We start from the raw sequence: 21,698 nt of genomic DNA, 5'->3' as shown, positions 1-21,698 counted from the left end.
AAAGATATACTTTAACTTAAAAATAGATAGTCTTTAACTTTGGATTTTGTTAGGTCTGTATCTGTATTAAAATTTTGAAGGTAAGCAGAGGCTGCTGGGAAGATGGCAGAATAGGAGGATCCTGGGCTCACCTCTTGCCATATGGCCACCTAGAGAACACCTACATCAACATGAATAATCCAGAAAGCGACCCAAAGACTGGTAGATCGGACTCTCCGCAGCCCAATGTAGACAAGAGGCCACAGCAGATCCATACCCTCCGATGGCTCTTGGCAAGATCCCATCAAAGCAGTGCCACAAGCCTGACAATGTGCAAGCAGCCCAGACAAGGGCCAACACCGCTCCAAAGTGAGTGCTGCTCCAGGGAGAGGGGAAGATAACCACACACCAGTCTGACTGTGACCCTAGCAGTGGGCTGGGGGCAGGCAGCTGGTCTGACTGAAGGCCCCACCTACCAATAAAAGCTTCTCAGGGGACAACACAGGGAAGTGCCCTATAGTTTGGTGCTACTTCATCTCTGGCAAACACCTGATCTTACTCAACTCAAGCCCAAGACAGCCCTGGACCAGCCCACTAACACCACAGGCACCATACTCTGCCCACAACAGGCAGAGAGCCATCGCAGACTGGACTGAAGGCAAACACAGCTCCGCCACAACGACAGGACACCCTTATAGCAACACACATAGGAGACACCCCTGAAGCACCATTTTCTGGTGAAAAGGAGACACTGCACTGTGGGATACTACAGGACCTCTTCTTCATAAAGCCACTACTTTCAAGTGTGGGAGATGTAGCTGACTTTCCTAACACATAGAAACAGACACAGCAATAGACAAAATGAGGAGACAGAGGAATATGTCCCAAATGAAAGAGCAGAACAAAATCATAGCAAGAGACCTAAACAAAATGGAGATAAGTAATATATCTGATAGTTAATTTAAAGTAATGCTCATAAAGATACTCGCTAGAATTGAGAAAGAAGTGCAGGACCTCCATGAGACCCTCCACCAAGAGATAGGAGACCTAAAAAAGAACCGATTAGAAATATTGAACTCACTAAAGGAAAATAAAAATAGACAACCTGGAATAAATAGCAAACAAGAGGAAGTAGAAGAACGGATCAGCAACCTGGAGGACAGAGTAATGGAAAGTAATCAAGCTGAGCAGATGAAAGGGGGAAAAATATGCAAAATGAGAATAGACCCAGGGAACTCAGCCACACTGTCAAGCATAATAGCTGCATGATAGCATCCCAGAAGGAGAAGATTGAGAAAAGGGGGCAGAAGATTTATTTGAAGAAAAAATAGCTGAAAAATTCCTTAATCTGGGGAAGGAAAGAGAAAATCCAGATCCAGGAGGTCCAGAGAGCCCCCAATAAAACCAACCCAAAGAGGTCTGCACCAAGACACAAAGTAAATAAGATGGCCAAAAGTAGTGATAAAGAGAGAATTTTAAAAGCAGCAAGAGAAAGGAAAGCAGTTACATACAAGGGAAACACCATAAGACTATCAGTGGGTTTTTCAGCAGAAACTTTGCAGGCCAGAAGGGAGCGGCATGGTATATTCAAAGTTCTAAAAGGAAAAAATCTAAGGCCAAGAATACTCTATCCAGCAAGACTTTCATTCAGAATAGAAGGAGAGAGAGAGTTTCCACATCCTCGTCACACATAATGCTATCAGCCTGTGGGTCCCAAACTCACAGTCCAGCTGCCCTCCTGCCTGAATCAGCATGCACGGCCTGCTACCTGCTCAATGCCAGTCAACACCCCTTCACCTCAGACTGACAAGGACTCAAACTGACACTCTTCCCCTCAAATTCCAGCCCCTGTGCTCAAGTTTGTGCACAAAAGTGGGCATAATTATAACAGCAGAATGAAGCAATCCAAATAATGACACTAATTCTGTGGAATATATAATGGATAAAAAGGAGTGTGCTAGGCTAAGAACATCTCCAACAAGGACATCAAAGAATAATGTATGCAGCATGATTCTGGTTAGTAAAAGAAACAAACCCAGAAAAAATAAAACAAGACAAAATCAGAGAGGGAGACAAACCATAAGAGACTCTTAATCATGGGAAAAAAACTGAGGGTTGCTGGAGTGGAGGGAGGTGGGAGGATGGGGTAATTGGGTGATGGGCATTATGGAGGTCACTGGATGGAATGAGCACTGGGCATTATATAAGATGATGAATCACTGAACTCTACCTCTGAAACTAACAATACACTATATGTTAATTAATTGAATTTAAATTAAAAGAAGACCCCCCCCATAAATAAAAATTTGAAGGTAGCTCTAAGAATAGAAGAAGAGTGTATAATTTTAAAACAATTAGAGAAAAAGGAATAAAAAATACTCTATTAGAAGGCAACAGAGGAGAAAACAGAAGCATTAACAAAGTAGCAAATATAGGAAGCCCTGCCCCCCACAAAAATTAATTCAAGCATATCAGAAATCACCAAAATGTAATGGACTAACCACATCAGTTAAAAGCAGAAATTATCAGATTGGATTGAAAAAATATGGTCATATGCTTTTTAGAAGAGATGCTTTTAAAACATAAGGACACAGGTGAGGCATGTGCAGAATTTGCTACAGTTTCCCTTTGCAGTGCTGGGATCCAATCTGTCACCACATTAAGTCCACTCTGTTCTGTCACTGATTCTCCAAGGTATATTATCCCTAAAAAAAGATTTACAACAGGAGGATTAGTGGGACAAACTACAGTGCTCACTACTACAGTTGACTTTGAGGTTGTAATTATAATTTATCATCTTCCATTCATTCAGGATTTCCCATTTGCTGAGCTTCATCCAGAACTTCTGCTGGTCTATATTCCTTGCTCTGGGGGATAACCCAGACTTCCAACCCCAAGGGATCTTGGTCCCTAGTTACCTTGTTCTTGTAAGGCCATGATTGCTGCAATTGCTTTGTTTTGTTTTTTTATCACCTATCATGGAAGCATGAAATTCTGGACAAACTCCTTCCTGCTCCCATTATAGAGCAGCACTTCTGTTTCCTTATGATAATCAGGGTTAGTTACTCCTGCCAATATAAATCCCTTTTTGCCCAGAGGTCAAAGAATGAAGGATACAAAAGGACCAAAAGACAGTCATAGCTTTAGGTTCATCGGAGCACTTATGGTCCCTTAATAAAAACATTTCATCCCTGAACTCAAAATCCCTAACTATAAGAGACTAAAGTTGTGGGGAAGGCTAAAGTACAAAATTCCCAAGTAGGTCATAGCATTGGTGGCAAAGAAACCAGTCTTACTTCCAGCTCTTGGCTCCTGGGCCCATGTATTTTGACTTGTGGGATATAGTACCCTATAGAAATTCAAAATTGCTGTTCAAGAGTGGTCATAACTAGAACAGCCTTGGTAAGAGAGAGCCCATGACTTTGAGCCATATATAGCATCCATCTTTGCCACTCTGACAAGATGGTTCATGGGCCTATTGTATAATCACTGGGATGGCCAAAGATAGAGTTTGATGAACACCCATTAGATGAGTCATTCTATTGACCTAGTTATTCAGTGCCTCCTCTGGTGGATCTCTGAGGAGCATTAAATATGACACAAGTACCTTCACACTTCATGACCACTCCCATAGGTTGATCTAAATGCCTCTTCTTCAAACCTCTTTGTTTTTGATCTTTTATTTTTTTTTCCCTCCAGGCCCCTGACTATTCATACAAGCCTTTTACCATTTCCTAGGAGTCTGTATGTAGCCTTACCTTTGTCCCTACCACACAAAATTGATGACATGTACGGCTTGAAGTTCTCCCCAGTGGGTGGGTTTCTTCTACTCCTATGTCATGGAGTCACCTGAAAATGGGTTGTAGTGTAGAAGTCCATTTTCTACTTGTCAAACATTTTGAGTCTACACATCCATGAACCAGGCCCAGGTTTTTCTCCTTTTATCAGCTGTTTGTTGCAAACTTCCTAAGAAGCCATAGGTGAAACTGATGGAGAGACCACGATGCTACAGAGATAGGAGACATCGAATTTGGGTCCCCTATTTGTATCTTCTGGACCTTATAAGGCCCAAATACGAAATGTACCATTTACATTGTATGATAGAATTGTTTGGCAGATCTGATAATATCTGGATCTTGATAAGCATCTCTGGTTTCATAGTCATCTAATGTTCTACGTCAGGTGTTCAGTCTCTCCTAAGGCTTAATAGCAAGCCAGGAACTTGTCTTTGAATGGAAAATACTTCTCTACTACAGAAATATGAATAGCATTCCTCCAGAATCCTAGAAGTCTACACTGAAACTCTTATTTGGGGGCTTGTCAGAGATTCCACATGGTCTTCTATCTACCATGGATACCTCTAACATCACTGAGTTTATTGGGCAGCTTTTACAACAACCCAAACCAGCTGTAGAGCCCTCTTAAAATAGGTAGCCTTCTAAGTCACTCAATAAATGGATTATAATACTATAACACTAAGTGTGGGCTGTATCTAAAGTCCAAGGAACCTACCAAGGGCTGTGCCTTTTTCTTAGTTATGGGAGATAAAATGTGCAATAACTTAGCCTTTACTTTGGGGTGATGGGATGTCCTATAATGCCCTATGCCATCAGACTACTAAAAGTTGTTACTCATGTGGCAGGCCCCTTAATCTTTGTAGGATTAATCTCCTACTCTCTGGTACACATGTTTCTTTCCAAGGTATACAGAGTACTTCTGCTCACAAGATCTGATTAATATGATGTGTTTAGTCTAGTGAACCGGTATAATGATGTTCTGTGGAAATGTCAAAATGACCGATGTTCCTTTGATTACACTGAGACAGAAAGGAGGATAATCATAGCCCTGGGGCAAAAAGATCAATGTGTATTGCTGTTCATCCTAGGTGAATGTGAAATGGAACTCTGAACTGCTTTTGATCTTCCTTTTAGATGGGGATTGAAAAGAACACATTTGCTGCACCAATAAATCTATACCGAGTGTTGATAGATTCTAGTGAAATACCATATCTGGCATAACAGCTGTGGCTGGATCTGCCATTTGGTTAAGTTTCTGGTAGCCCACCATTGTCCACCGTGATCTATTTTTTGCAGGGAATATAATGATAAATTAGAGAGGGATATGGTAAAAATCACCACCCTTGCATTCTTTAATTCACCAATGCTGGCACTAATCTCTGCCATTCTACTCATGCTGTAGCACTGCTTCTGATTCTTTCTCTTGTCCTGCACAGGGGACAGTTTCAGGGGCTCTCACTAGACCTTTTCTCACAGGATGGATTCCATGTAAGATGGACTTGGGCCAAAACTCCATGTATCATCTGACCTACATATAACCTCAATCCAACAAGTGAGCCATGATGGCATGTTGAGTCTTCTGGTAAGAAGTTCAGGCACTTTATTCAATAGCCCTCAAGACTTGGGTGTTGCCTTTTCTTCAGTATGTAATTAGTCTGGTAACCGGTTATAGGGTTTTTTGGGGGGCAGGGGGTAAAATGTATTGTATATACTTGCTGTGGGATTTCTTGGTTCTTCCTCAAGGGGACCTGGCTTCTCCTTCAATTAATGGACTCTGGATCTGAGAACTGGCTCAAGTCTAGAAACTAGGCAAGGGATCATTATTTTCCATTAGGTCAACTGATTATCAGTTTTCTGCTTCTATGCTCTTGATATGTTTTTGGTTCATAAGTGAACACTCTAGATGGCTGCCCATCTGCCTCATCTCTGGAAACACTATGGTCTTTTAGCCATCACCACATAACCCTGTGGGTCAGGGTCTCTGGTTACCATTCCAGTTTTTTGCCCATTCACCTTCCTTTCTTCTGATGTTTAAGTACCACTACCTGACCTCTGACCGTTCAGAATTCTTTCTTCCCATTGACACCAGGTGGCCCAGTTCCATAGCTGCATCTTTACCATCAACTTGGCTTATAGAGGAAAGTCACCACTGAGTCTTTTTTATAGTGCATTCCTTGTAATTTCCTAGTGCACAGTGAAGTATGTGTTCTCTAGCCCTCTTACAGAACTTCGTTGGTGGCTGTCTGGTCTTGCATCATAAATTCATTCAAGCATGCCCACTTCTTTGAACTTTCTGACCTCTTCCGTAATACTCTGCCAAGGCAGTTATGGTATTTCTATCTCATTTACTGTAGGCTACTGTCTTCTCCAAGCTTCAAGGAACCACCCTAGCAATGTGTTAAGACTAGCTTTGAACATCCTTGCAAGGATGTGAAGTCTCAAGTGACAAGAACACCTACTTCGATAACTACTTCTTATCCAGCCTTATATTCTTCTTGCACCATGGCCCAGCCCCTCAAAATACATTCTTATATATAAGAATAGTTCCTCTGGTATGTATTAGTTAGTTCCTCTGGTATGTATTAGTTAGTTCCTATAGCTCTGATGATGAATAATCTGTTACCTCCCATGTAAGGGACTACATACCCATCAAAACATGCTGAGATCACACCACAGATTTTGACCTACATGTCATGGGTGGTGGGGTGGGGTGGGGGGAGGCAGGAGGGCAACTATTACTTCGGAAGACATTTGCCTTGGGGAGGACTTTGCATGGTGTGCTGGCAATGGGATGCTACTCTTCTCTAAGAGGGGAGGGGAGGAATTTGTGCCAACCTACAAGGCTCAGAAAGATGTGTTCTCAAGTCTGAATCCCAAGTCTCAGGGTCCCACTTCTGCTCAAGTAAGACTCAGACTTTAGCCCAGGACTTACTGGAGCTGTGGATTCAGTCTCTTTTGTAACTTAGTCATGATTATAATCAAATCTGGGACTGATTTTCAGCACAGTCTGCCCTCCTGCTGCAGGAGATGAATATCTCTTTAAATTGTGCCATGGAGACCTCTGGTTTTCACAACGTGTCCTGAGTCAATGGTGAACTTAACAGTCTGACAAATCCTCTTTCTTCAAGGTAGCACAACCTAATCAACTCCACAATCCTTATAATTTCCACTGCTTCCATTGCTTTCAAGAGCAGAGCTATTAATGGTGGTTGGTTCCCTGTCCACTTCTAATATCTGCCCAGTCCATCACAGGCTAGAGTCATTAATTGTGCTGCTGTGAAAGCATCCCACTTCCCAGCAGAAATGGGATTCTTTTTTTGCCATCTAGCTGTCTGGTAATTTAATTCTAGAATCTCCTCCTGAGGTCTGCTTTCCAGGGTCATTTCTGTCACCACCTGCTTAGTTTGGGTTTCCTCAAGAGTAGATCTTGAGACAAGAATTTGGGTGTAAGTAGTTTACTTAGGAGGTGAGAGAGTGCAGAAGTGAGATAGGAAATGTAGAAAAGCTTATAAAAGATATGCTAATGAGTGGGTTACCCTTGGCATTACTTAAAGCTCAATCCCACCGGGGACCCTTTGAGAGGCAGTGGTGCACATTCCTTGGAATTGTCCCACAGCGGGCTAGGTAGTGGGAGGTTTTATCCACTGACTCCCAATCCTTCTAGGGAGAGGGTTGCTCCTGGGGTATTAACTCCTCTGCATTTCTGGCCTGCCTTTCATGTGATTCTTTCCAATACTAGAGAAAGTTCTCAGGTGGAGAGACATAAAAAACTATTGGTATGCCTGGAAACCATGCAGGTGACCTCTTTTGACCACAGCAACCTCCTTACTGGCATCTCCCAAGGCTCCAAGCTGACCATGCCATTGTATGGTTTCAAATCCTGCAGTAACTTCCTACAGTTGATCCTCAGGATAAAGTAATTACTGCTCTCCAAGGGCCAATGAGATGTCAGGTGTTGTATAAATGCCAGATCTTCTCTTACATTAATACATTTTATCTTTATAAGAGCCTCAACATTTTCATTCCACTGAGGAGAAAACTGAGTCTCGATGAGGTGTGAATGCCTCAGACTAGCACAGAAGCTCCTTCATATTCCAGCCCCTGCCCACTCCTCCTCCCTTCTGAGACCTCTCCTTTGTCCCACCCACACCAAGTCACTTGCAGTTCCCCAAGCTGACCCATCTTCACACCTCCCTACCTTTTTACATGAAGTTTTTTTTTTTTTTTTTGTCTAGAATGCTCTTTCCTTTCCAGATCTTGCAAATGCCTTCCTGTACTTCAAGACTCAGCTCAAGTGACACCTCCAGGGAGTCCTCCTGGCCCTGCCAGGCTGAGTTAGCCCCTCTTTGGTGCTGCCACAGTCTTTGTGTTCCTGTAGGAACACTGACCTCTTGGTCTTCTCCCTTGTCTGTTGACATGCTTGTGCCTCTGCCAGGAGAGCCTGAAGAAATGCTCAGTGGATATTTGCCAGGTGAATGAAAGATCAGCCCACTCATTTTAGTTCTCACTCTTTGCCAGCTTGTTTTGTTTCCCCCCTTTTTTACATTTCTATGTTTTCCCAGGGCCAAACTGTAGGCTTCTGGTGAGGGGGGCGGAGGTGGGCAGAAATCCCTGTTTCCTTAAAAATCAGTCTTTCCTGGATTGGAAGCCCCAGGAGGGCAGGAAACATAGTGGATCCTCTCATCACTGTATCCAGCACCTAACCCAGGCCGGGCCTCGTGTGGAGCGAGATTACATATTGCTGAATAAGTGAACGAATAAGTACTCTTTATGATGTACTCATTTACTGTGCTCTGTGCTGTGGGGAGATGAATAAGGCAAACAGGACATATCTCTGTCCTCAAACTTAGGTTCCTCCAGAAGCCCTGAGATAAGTGCTCTTGTGCAAATATCTTATCTGACAGGTGTTCCCAAGGGAGAGGGGAAATGAGACAGGCAGGCAGTGAGCCAGCTGAGGGTGTGTCACTGAACATGTTACCACAGTGAGCAGCTAGAGCTTCATTGTACAGAGACTCTCTGCGAACTCCAGTGGAGCACATGAGCTTTAGAGTTATCCTGCCCATGGGGTGAGGGAGCTGGGGTGTTTATACCCCAACTTCTGTTGGTCAGTGGTTGAAGGCTGGCATTTGCATGTGAGTGTGTGGGGGGGTGGGGTAGGGGTGAGAAATGGGCTCCAGTAGCCAGAGGAGGCCCTTCCATAAAGCAGTGCATTTGCTGGTAGGTGGAAGGTAGGCAGGAAGGGTAAGAGCAAGGGCAGTGCGTGGGGTATGGAGAGTGACTGCTGCATCCAGGGGGTGACAGTCACATAAACATGTCATTACTGTATAGCCAGCCTCCAGATGAAAATCCTGACCAGGACCAGGCAGGCAATGTGAATGAGAAAAATGCTTGGGTTGAGAGCAGTTGTCCCTCTAAAATTTGCATATACGTGCCACTTTGCCTCTTCCTCTGACAGAAAGTCGCCACTGGTTTTGAGGAAGATGAGTGTCTGGGCTGTCTTTAATCCTGGCCCGCTCTTGTAGTTGTCAGACACCTTCAGAAGGGACTGTGTCAGTGTTCCCCACTTCTCAGCTCTGGCCACTCATCACCATGTGGGGACCTGGGGTGCAGGGTGGTGTGGGGTCACATGTGGTTTTCTTAAAAGAGAAGTGGTAATTCAGGTATTTATGTGAAATCTCCTGGTTTTAAATGTACTATGTTGCATAGTATCCTCCCAAAACTCACATCTGGAACCTCAGAATGTGACTTTATTTGGAAATATGGGAGGAAACAAAGCCTGCAGGAGGGCAGCTTGCTGGTGTGGGGGGCAAGATTAAATGCTGGTGGAAAGGGGCTAAGAGGAAGAAGAGCTGGGGTGTGGCTTTGGGCAGGAGGAAGGATCCCGCTTTTCAGAGGGTCAGAAAGGCAGGGGGAAGGATGGTGGAAGATACTAACAACTGGTGAAAGGGGAAGCTGGGGTCACAGCTGACTGTGATGCAGGGTCTGGGGTCCCCTGCTGGAAGTGAGACAAGCGGTGAGGGTGGTACACAGGTGGTTCGAGATCACTATCAGTGGGCACAGCAGGGGCTGACCAGAAGGCCCCAAAGCTCACTTTCCTACAAAAGCCTCATCATCCCATGCACGCGTTCTTCTTGAGGTGTGTAGTTGGGGGTGGGAGGGGCTTTGTCTCCAAGTTATTGTTGGCTGAAAGACCAACCGTATCAGGGCGTGTCGCCCTCCAACTCTACAAAGCCTGACAGCAGATCTGATTTAAGTCTCATTTCCTCAGTATCTGCTGTGTTGCAGGCACTGAAACACACATCATTTCTTTCACTCTTTGAAATAATTCTGAGAGTAGTATTATTTCTCTTTTAAAAATAGTAACAGATCTCCTTGCCTGGAGTATCCTGTGTGTCCGGCTGGTCCTGTGCATTGGTCACCTCATTCCATCCTCCTGGCTCGCCCTGTTGAGGAAGAAAGGTTTGTTGTTATCCCCATTTTGCAGATGAAGAGGGTGGGGGAAGGGGAGGGAAGTTAAGTACCTGATCTAGGGGGACCCAGCTTTAATTGGAGACCGGGCTTTTGGAGACTAGGTGCAGCCCTTCTCCCGTTCCAAAGTGCAGCTCTCCAGTGCCATCTGTTTGGTGTGCTCATTGCCCAGATGTTTGTCTCTAAGTCTGGAAACTAAGAGTGGGGCGCAAGCAGGACCAGGATCTTCTCTCTTTGTCTCTGACAGGGATGGTGAGCACATCCAACAGAACTCCCACCATTGTCCAGCTCAGTCCTTTCCTTCCATCAGTAAGCTGCTCGAGAACAAAACATGGCGCTGACCCACCACTGCGTCCCCAGCCCAGGGCCTGCCACCAGGCTGTGCTCAGCAGGAAACGTTGGAACCAAATTTTGGCAGCTTGGGCTGAGCAGGCACTTTTTGTCCCCTGCCGAGGAAGCAGGCATGATAAAAGAAGGGGACAAGCGAACTGATTCTGAATCGTGGTTCTGCAATTCCCCGGCTCTAGATCCGTGTGCTAAGCCATGCAATCTTTCCGAGCCTGTTTCCCCAACTATAATATGGGGGAAATAGTTTTCAGCAGCACTCCACAGACCTAGAATCCAAGGGCCCCCTCTCCATGTTGTGAGGATTTAACACTAAACCAAATACTAACTGTTGGCATTTATTGTTTACCGTGTGCCCAATGCGAGTCTAGCGCTTTGCTTGTTCTCTCATTTAACTCTCACAAAGCATAGAGAAGTTAAATACTCCAGCCGGTACAAGTTCTAGTGCCAATTCTGTACCTTAGTGAGCCATATCATTTCTCATCCTGTTTCTTCATGTCTGAAATGGGTTCACTAAATCACCAGGTGAGCCAGCGGCACCGGCGCATGTGAAGAATCTCTTAGTGTGAGTAGTGCTTCCTCCTTTTTTCGCTCGCTGAGTGTCGGTCTCTGTCTCCCCGCCCTCTTCATTTTCCTGCCATCTCTTTTTTGTGTGTACTTTCTATCCCTCTCTAGGTCTTTCTCCCAGTCTCGTACGCTCTCCCACCCCCGCATCCCAAGACCCTCTCGGTTTTCTCCGCCTGTCCTCTGCTGCCCCCGTGTGGCTGGAGATGGAAAGGTCGCTCCTCGCGGAGCCACCCTTCCCCGGCCGGGGCGCATCTGAGCACGCAGCTGGAGGTGAGCGCCGGTGCGTCCAGATGTGATGCCCGCGCTGGGGACTCGCTTTCTGCATGCGTCTGGCAGAAGGTCTGGGTCTGTCACCGAGCCTTGGACTTGACTCACACCTAGAACTATCCTGACCTCCTCTTGGTGCGGGGGACAGAAGCCTGGTTCTAACCTCCTTTCTGAGCGAGCCCCCGGAGTAGCCTTTTCCAGAGCCTCAGCCCCAAGGAGGGCCTCCGCCTGTGCGTGCGTCCCTGCCGCCTCTAGAATTTGGTGAAATTTAGTCTTTTGATAGCCTCTTTCGCCCTGCGGACCCTTCCAACACACACCAGGTGTTTCCCTTTTTAATAGTTGCTGTTGTGGTAATGGAAGCTTAAGAACGAGTTGGCAGAGGAATTTATTCGCCTTTATGGCACAGTGCCAATGAGCGGCATCTCCAGATACTTTCCTTACACCACACAGCCCCTTCTCAGAGCTTGGTTATCCTCCCGTCAGAAATCTGATGAACATCCCATTCTTAAATTGTTTTACACGGTTGCACAACATTTAACTCTTTCATGTGCTTAAGTATATTTTAAAATTGCACAAGAAATATGTGGTCATTATAGAAAGATTAGAGAACACAACAAAGGACTTCCAATTAAAGATGACAGATTGGACACGCACGCTCTTTCCTGAAACTCCGCTAAAACGACAGCAGGAGATTTTATTAAAATATTTAAAGACACAAGGACAAAGAGAACAGGAGAGACGACAGCAGCGTTTGGAAGCTGGGAGTGCAGACATTTAGCTCAACAGACAGGGAAAGCTGCATCTTAAGCCTCAGTAAACATATACATGCCGCTGGATTTACCTTGGGAACCCCGAAAAGGCTCAGGCACTTCAAGAAGTAGATGGGGCTGAAAACCGAGAGGAGTTAGACCCACTAGTTTCTTCCCCCTGAGGCCACACTAGCCCCTCCCCCAACTTGGGCAGAGGACTAGAGGTTTATTCTTTGGAAAGGGTCTCTGGCCTGGGGGGAGGGGCACTTGAGGGTGGGAAAACAGGAGATTTAAGTGAATATTGAGTCCCCACCACAACACTCCTTTCCCTGCCACATTCAACTCCTGGCAGCTGGCAACCAGGCAGACACCTTTAGGCAGGAGACTGGAAGATGAAACTGGGGAAGAGGGGCCCCGCCTAATGAAATAGCCCCAGCAGACACCCTTCCCCCTGGGCCCATTGTCAACAAGGGACCTATGAGCACACAGCTCCCAATCAGCTTTTGAGTTCTTACTTTTACTTTTTTTTTTTTGTCTAATTTCAGACTTAGAGAAAATTTGCAAGAATTCCTTTTACTCTTCACCAAATTCCCCTAATATGGACATACTATTTTTTTTACTGAACATGATGCCCCTTTGCCCCTGAATAATTCAGTGTGTGTTTCTCAAAACCGAGGACATTCTTTTTAACATTGAAATTAACATTGATTCAGGGCTATTATATCTACAGACCTTATTCAGATTTAGCCAACTGTGCCAATAATGTCCTTTAGAGCAGAAAATCCCAGATCATGTGCTGCATTTAGTTGTCATGCCTCTTTAGGCTCCTTTAATCTGAAGCAGTTCCTCAGTCTTTCTTTGCCTTTATGACGTTGACATTTTTTCAAGAGTACAGGACAGGTATTTTGCAGAATGTCCCTCAGTCTGTCTGATGTTTCCTCCCGAGTTAGGCATTGTTGGCAGGACTATCACACAAATGATGTTGTGTTAGTGCATGTATCAGGAGCCACGTGACCTCTGTTTATCCCATTGCCAGTGATGTTAACATTAATCACCTGCTTAACGAGGTGCCTGCCAAGCGTCTTCAGTGTAAAGTTATTGTTTTTCCTTTGTAATTAATAAATATTTATCATCCACCAGTTTTCAAATCATTGAATATTCTTGCCTGAATCAATTCTTATCATGATGTTATCTGGGGGTAATTTTCTTTTTTTTTCTTCAGAGAGAGCACGCGCCCATGAAGGGGGGAGGAGAGGGACAGAGGGAGAGGGAAAGAGAGAATCTTAAGCAGGCTCCATGCCCAGCATGGAGCCCCACACCCAGCTGGATCTCACAACCCTGAAATCGTGACCTAAGCCAAAACCAAGAGTGGGACACTTAACTGACTGAGCCACACAGGTGCCCCTGGGGGTTAATGCCACCATTCCTTTTTATATTTATTAGTTGGTTTTCTAGTATAAGGAAGAGCTTTTCCTTCTTGCCATATGTTTATTTATAACGTTATATGAATGTGATTTCCTTGATTTTATTTCAATCAATGAGTTATAGTCTGTTACTATACATATGTATATTATGAAATATGCTCGATATGTTATACTGTGTGTGCATATTATGCTCAGTTCTTTCTAGATTTATCCACTGGGATCCCCTTCCTGCTGGCTCTTGTGTCCATCATTATGTCATTCTTTGAGCACTTTCTGTCACAAAGAGATATTCTGGACTCATCTACTTTCTCTGCCCTAGCTGGAAATCAGCCATTTCATCAAAGAGGTGTGTTCTTTTAGTAATGTCTCACAGAGAGACAGCAAAGGACCATCTGAGAGCCAAGGAGAGCATCTAGTAGAAAAGATAGAGACAAAACAAAATAAAACAAATGAAAAAACAAACAGATAAAAGCCATGTGGCAGAAACAGAGACTAGATAGGGAGATAAAAACTTAAAAAAAATCCAACACATTATCATGAATATTTTCAAAGAATCAAGAGAAGCTATTGAATCCATTAAAGAACAGGATGCCATTAAAAGAATGATTAGGAAAGAAAAAAGCTCTTGGATGTTAAATATCCTAGTGCATAAATGAAAATATCAATTGAGGGGTTATGAGACAAAACTGAAGAGATAGTTTGAAAAGTGAGGCAAAAAGACAGAGAAAGAATGTGTAAGAGCAAAAATAAGACAAACCAACCTCCAGATTCTAAAAGGTGGGAGTCCTAGAAAAAGGTCCTGGGGTGGGGGTGCGGGTGTTGGTAGACGCTGGCAACCCCAGCCTTTTTGGAACGAGGGATAGAGCTGTCACTTTGGGTATTTGAAGGCTGCCGGGCAGCAGTATGCTGGCAAATTTTTAACAACTAGCTCTCCAAAAATATGTGCATATGTACACATCCATAAGTTCATTACACATTTTACTGATATGAGTAACACAATTTACAGTAATAACATATACAATATTCTTTATTATAAATTCTACCTAGCCAATTGATTTTCACAGAATACTTCCACTGATTTTTGCCAAACTTATATCTGTAACTGATAGCTGTGATTCAACCATAATTTGACAAATGGAGTTGCATTCCAATCTGCTTTTTTCCCATATAAATTTATTACCATTAAATCTGATATGTGTTCTTCTGTAAAACTGTTTCTCAAACCTCATATAAGTTATAGTCATTAAATTTAAATCTCTTTCAGCTTCAGCATTACATATTTTGGAATTTCACCTTTTTTAATTTCAAGTTTTTATTTAAATTCCGGTTAGTTAACATATAGTCGAATATCGGTTTCAGGAGTAGAATTTAGTGATTCATCACTTATATATAACACCCAGTGCTCATCACAACAAGTACCCTCTTTAATACCCATCACCCATTTAGTCCATCCCCCACCCACCTCCCCTCCAGCAACCCTGTTTATTCTCTATAGTTAAGAGTCTCTTATGGTTTGCCTCTCTCTCTCTTTCCCCACTATGTTCATCTGTTTTGCTTCTTAAATTCCATATATGAGTGAAATCATATGGTTTTTGTTTTTCTCTGACTGACTTATTTTGCTTAGTGTAATACTTTCTAGCTCCATCCACATTGTTGCAAATGGCAAGATTTCATTCTTTTTGATGGCCAAATAATATTCCAGTGTGTGTGTGTGTGTGTGTGTGTGTGTGTGTGTATCACATTTTTTTCATCCATTCATCAGTTGATGGACATTTGGACTCTTCCCATAATTTGGCGATTGTTGATAATGCTGCTATAAACATTGGGGTGCATGTGTCCCTTCAAATCACTATTTTTGTATCCTTTGGGTAAATACCTAATAGTGCAATTGCTGGGTCACAGGGTAGTTCTATTTTCAACTTTTTGAGGAATCTCCATACTGTTTTCAGAGTGGCTGCACCAGTTCACATGGAATTTCACTTATTTGTCAATGATGTGAATGACTTTTTTGCTGCTTTTGCTTTATTAGATAATAATTTTCAAATGCTGAAAAATATTTCCTCAATATTCTGTGTGATTTATGATGTAACAGCTACAGATTGGACATGTTTATAATCTGCATTCTTAACATTTCCCCCTCACTTTCTTATGTCTAGACCAGAGATCAGCAAACTCTTTCTGCAAAGGACTGACGGTAAGTATTTAAGGCTTTGTCAGTGTCATATGGCCTTTGTTGCACCTTCTCCTTTGTTATGTCTTTTCAACATTTTTGAAATGTAAAAATCATTCTCAGCTCACCATAGAAAAACAGCATGTTGGTTGTGATTTGCTGATTCCTGGTCTAAACAATTAACAAAACAATAACTCAAACCTGACTTTGTAGTGTGGATGATTTCTGTGATATAAATACTCTCACTATGGCTAATTTCAAGCTACTAATGTGATATCCCTGAATATGTTGTGGAGTTGGGGAGTGGTGTGCAGTAACATGCCATTATATAGTATTTGTGCTATACAGATAGATTTAAATCACTTCAAGAGCATAGAGAGTAGCAGAATGTCATGAAATAATTAGGAAGTAATACATTTTCAGTATGTATGTTTCGCCTTTGTTTTTCTATACAACTTATTTAATTGTAAATGGATATATTTATTTTCTGGTAATGGCGATGTTTAACAACTGGGGAACAAGTGAGGAGAACGGCAGAGGTCTGGTGGGGTCCTAGTGTGGCTGTAGTCTCTAATCAAGGTCAGAACTCAGTCTGTGCCCTTCGTCACAGCTTAGTCTTTGCAGAGCTCCATCTGGGGTTAATTTTGGGGCCCAATATATGACCTGAGAAAAGTTGAGTGTCTCTCTTGGTGAAGCAGATTGACCCCCGCACTACTGCAGTTTCAAACCTAGACCTCTCCATTTACGAGCCTGGGAGCCATCTCACGGGTCCCAAGGCTAAGAAGAGGTTCAGAGTTAATGTGGATCCCCACCCCGCCGCCCAAACCTGCCACTTCTGTTTCCTCCTGTTATCTCTGCATATCCCACTAGAGGGCAGCAGAGACCTGACTTAAAAAAAATGTCCGCGGACCCTTCACCCAGGACCCCATCATCTGAGGGCGGGGAGAAGGATTTCCCCTTTTACTTGCACCACCGCTATGGTTCCAGGCTCAGCTTCTAGGGTCGTGGAGCCAGACCCACTGACTCTGACCCCTAACCCCTTGCTCCTCCTCAGCTCTGGCTCTGTCTCTCTGGCCAAATACACTTTGGGACGTTGGGGTGGGGTTGATTACATTGGGGTGGGGTTGATTGTACTCCCAGTGCCTGGCATAGAGCCCAGCACTGAGTGGGTGCTTAGGAAGTGTTCACTGAATCAGTACTTAGAGGGTGGGGTAATATAGTATATGGGAAAGAAACTGGCTTTATTTATTTTTTTAAGATTTTATTTATTTATTTGAGAGAAAGAGAGTGAGAGCATGAGAGGTGAGAGGGTCAGAGGGAGAAGCAGACTCCCCGCTGAGCAGGGAGCCTGATGTGGGATCCCAGAACTCCGGGATCATGACCTGAGCCAAAGGCAGTCGCTTAACCAACAGAGCCACCCAGGTGCCCCAAGAACCTGGCTTTAAACATGATTTAACAATTTAAAGATCACTCTAGCTGTATGTCTTTAAGCAAGTCACTTAATCTCTCTGAGCCTTTGATTCACCATTTGTAATAGGAAACACTGATACCTAACTTGAAGTTCTGTTGTAAGAATTAAATGAAATGACATGAGGATGGACCCAGTATACACTAGGTGCTTAATAAAAGGAACAACTATTATGATGCAGTTTTGAGGTATGTTAAGTAATCCCATATGGATAAAGGAATAGATGGAAGATGGAAGTGTGATTGCCAGAGGAGACTGAAGGTCATGAAGGAGCCTGAATGCCATGTTGAGGACATAGGGTTTTCTTCTGCCTACAGTGGGGAGCTCCTGAGGAGCTCTTCAGTCTACTTGGTGAGATGAAACCAAGACACAGGAAACCTCTTATCTCAGCTCCTTGGCATTCTCACTTATTGAAAATCCAGTGCACGCATGCACGCGCGCGCACGCACACACACATGCACACACAGGTACTTAATTTGGAAATTACTTCAAATTTACAGAAAAGTTGCAAATATAGTAGAAAGAATACCATATCCTTTTTATCGAGAAGCACCTATTGTAAATTGTCACATTTGTTTTATCATTTCCCCCCTCCCTCCTTCTCTCTGTGTATTATTATTTCTGATCCACTTGAGAGTAAGTTGCATACATCGTGACCCTTTCTCTCTAAATACTTCAGTGTAGACTCTGTGTGTTCTTTCTCTGTTGCTGTGGCCGCTTCGGTTGCTTCTCGCCAGACTCGCCATGGGTCGAGCTGGACGCGCACTTGGCCGCTGGCTGCGTGCCCGCAGGACTGGAGAAGCGGCTCGGCACGGCCAGAGCAGCCATCCTGGGCAAACCTGAGGACCACGTGAACATGACGGTGCCACCGGGTCTGGCCCTGGCGGCGAACGGCTCCACGGTGCCCAGCGAGCAACTGCTCACCTCCTCCGTCCGTGTGCGGGCACCGCGGAGGAGAACTGCGGCCACAGCGTGCGACTTTCTGGGTTCCTCACAAGGAGCTGGACCCGGGCCAGGATCGGATCATTACGCGCGTTTTCCCCGTGGAGCCCTAGTAGACTGGCAAGAAAGGGACGGTCATGACTTTTCTCTGATTGGCACAGAGGGCGTCCAGGACACCTGTGAGCTGTCCGCCCCTTCCAGAGGGGCCTCCTGGCAGAGTGGGGGCCTGGTGGATACCAGCTTCATGCAGAGGTGCCTGTGACCTCTCGGTCCTCTTCTTCCCCCACCCTCATGTCAAATAAATGAAGAGAGCTTCCTCTTACATAAATAAGCAAACAAATACTTCAGTGTTTACTTTTGAAGGATAAGTATATGTTCTTACATAAGCACAAGACAGCTAACAATTTCAGTAATTTTATTGTTGATAAAATGCTCATATCAATTATTGACTATGTAAGTGGAATAATGCTCCCCCCAAAGATGTCCACATCCTAAATAAATCTGTGGTTTTGAGTCATTAAATTTGTGATTATTTGTTACAGCAGCAATAGAAAACTAACACTAATAATTTCATCAGTTCTGACTGTATTCCAGTTTTGTCTGTTGACCATTAACGTGCTTTATAGCATTTTCTCCCTCCAGTAGATGATCATACATTGTATTTAATTGTCATATCCCTTTAGTCTTCTTTAACTTGGATTGGTTCCTCAGCGTTCCTTTTTTTTTTATGCCAATGACATTTTTGGAGATTCAATCTGCCCCTGCCCCTGGCTCCTTTTTAAATAGAATGTTTCTGATTTTGGGTTTGTCTGATGTTCCTCTGTAATGAGACTCAGGTGCTGCACCGGTGGCCGGGACACTGCATAAGGGATGTTGTGTCCTTCTCAGGGACACATCAGGAGGCACCTGTCATTGGTGATGTTCATTTTGATCCTCCAGTCAAGGTGTTTTTGGTATTGGGTGCCATCAAGAAGGGTTCCGTGTGGTGAGAACTGGTGCATCAAGGTTGTCATTGCTCTGCGGGGAACTGGGCACCAGGGGATAATTGATACCTAATATCTGCCTTTGCAGACACCATAGCCTCCCGAGACACTCCCAAGCGAGTGGGAGGCCAAACAAGTAGACTTAGTCATTCACACGTGCGTTCATTTCTCTTTTTTTTTTTTTAAAGATTTTATTTATTTGACAGAGAGAGACCCACAGCGAGAGAGGGAACACAAGCAGGGGAGTGGGAGAGGCAGAAGCAGGCTTCCCGCGGAGCAGAGAGCCCGATGCGGGGCTCGATCCCAGGACCCTGAGATCATGACCTGAGCCGAAGGCAGACGCTTAACGACTGAGCCACCCAGGCGCCTGCGTTCATTTCACACATGCTGATTGAGCACCTATGTGGGATACAAAGGTGAGCAAGAGAGAGCTGGTGTTTACCTTCATGTTGCTGACAGTCTAGCAGAGAGGATGGCTGATTAAAAGATTGCTGTGTCCCCAGCGTCTAGACCTGTGCCTGCCACGCAGAGCTGCTCAGTAAATCAGGGTTGACTGAATTGCTGAACATCAGCACAGCACCAGTCCTTCCCTACAGACACCGCTTTGCCCTGCTCCCTTAACAGGCAAGGAACTGCAGCTCAGAGAAGGAAAACAGTCCCCTGTGGCCTAACCAGGTGGCTTTGGGGGCTGTAGGCCCTCCTCCTCCCAAGCAGGGTGGGCCAGCGAGTTGGAGTTTCCAGTCCGTGGGCAGCTGGGGGTTGGTTCATCTGGGAAGGCGCTGTCCCCCCTGCCTTCCTGGGGTGCTGCCTCCTCTCCCCAGCCTGCTCTGGGGTCTGGGGCCCCCTGATTGGGCCTGTGGTTATTTAGTCAGTGATAATATTGGATTTACTTTCATCTCTGAATTGCATCAAATGTCGCCAGTGACATTTAGCTGACACACAAGGAGGAGGCTGGCATTTTTAGATTGTCAGCGTGTTACAGATGTAGAAGCGGATTGTGTCGGGGCGTCTGGTTTATTGTTAATTAGATGGAACAGGCAAGGCCTCCTCAGTGAGCGGGCGGATAAGCCCTTCCACAGCTCCCTCTTCAAACTGACTTCAAATCCCCTCCCGGAAATTAATGAGGCCGCCAATTTTCCCATCATGATGGGGAATTCATTTCAGAAGTTTGGGGAGCAAACACAAAGTGAGTTGTTCTCTATCTGTGGGTCTCCTTTATATTTCAGTTATGTCCCGAAAACTTACCATCTTTCTCCTTTCTAATTGAGAGAGAAAATGAGAAGTGACATGGTTAGCGATTCATACTAGTTCAACACCTCCACAGCAACAAATATTTCTGGGATGCTTCTTGGCTGCCTGGCCCCAGGTTCGTTCCTTAACCTCTCTGCCTCGGTTTTCTCATCTGTTAATTGGGGATATTAATAGTCTTACCCCGAGGGTGTTGTGAGAAGTAAATGAATTTAAATATTCAAAGTGCTTAGAAAAGTGCCTGACACATAGTAGGCGCCACGTCCCTTTCTGCGACCACTACCAGTGCTGCAATTATTATGGGTAGTGTAGTGGGTGCTGAGGAGGTCCGGAGTTGTGGGAAGCTGCCCATCCCTCTGGTAACTTATCTGATGGAGGAGATGGACATATCCGCAACCAACTCCTCACATATTGGAATATTATTTCAAGATTCCATGATTGTGGAACTTGAAAGTTCTATGACTTCATATTTTTTTTTTAAGATTTTATTTATTTATTTAAGAGAGAGAGAATGAGAGACAGAGAGCATGAGAGGGAGGAGGGTCAGAGGGAGAAGCAGACTCCCTGCCGAGCAGCGAGCCCGATGCGGGACTCGATCCCGGGACTCCAGGATCATGACCTGAGCCAAAGGCAGTCGCTTAACCAACTGAGCCACCCAGGCGCCCTATGACTTCATATTTTTAAGATTCTCTGAATGCATGGTCCTAACATTCTATGGGGCTATGATTCTACGTTCTGTGATTCTGTGAGGTGATCTGAGGTGACAAACACTGGCTTGTTGTTCCCCAAGCCTGTTTTCCTCGCCTCCTGGGACTGTTTCTGCAGCCTCCCTGTAGTTAGGTCAGGCCATGGGGCTGAGTTCTGGCCAAGGAAGGTGGGTGGGAGTGGCCAGGCCCGGCTACGAAACTTCCCATGGAATCCTCCACGTCCTTTCCTTCTCCCTCTCCTGACAGAATGGACAGAATGCCAAGGCCTACTGCCAACAGTGGGCAGAGCCACCATGCGGAAAGAGCCCGAGTCCCTGAATAAACATGTGAGAGGTGGTCCAGTCAGGAGCGTGAGCAGGAACAGATCTATTGTGTAAGCCACTGAGATGTCAGGGTTCATCTCACCTGGCAGCTAGCAGTTTAGGGCAGATGAGAAGGCAGGTGGGAACCTTCCTGATAGAACCTCCTTCCCGCCCTTTCCTTATTATCTGCCGTCTGCCATCAGTTCTTTCTTGTTGCTTTCCCCAGCCCTGCAACTGGGTCACAGTGTCCCCAACATGAAGATCCAGGGCTGCCCCATCGGG

At 44.8% G+C, this 21,698-nt stretch overlaps 1 pseudogene; it reads left to right on the top strand.

Moving 5' to 3' along the window:
• Nucleotides 1-170: 170 nt before the first annotated feature.
• Nucleotides 171-18,328, top strand: LOC102728718 (D-dopachrome decarboxylase pseudogene; annotated as a pseudogene).
• The last annotated feature ends 3,370 nt before the right edge of the window (nt 18,329-21,698 follow it).

This window comes from Leptonychotes weddellii, chromosome 4 (genome assembly GCF_054177405.1).
Source record: "Leptonychotes weddellii isolate Sample4059 chromosome 4, ASM5417740v2, whole genome shotgun sequence".
Classification (NCBI taxonomy): Eukaryota; Metazoa; Chordata; class Mammalia; order Carnivora; family Phocidae; genus Leptonychotes; species Leptonychotes weddellii.
Note: the sequence above shows the minus strand (reverse complement) of the source record. Positions and strands in the feature narration are given on the sequence as shown.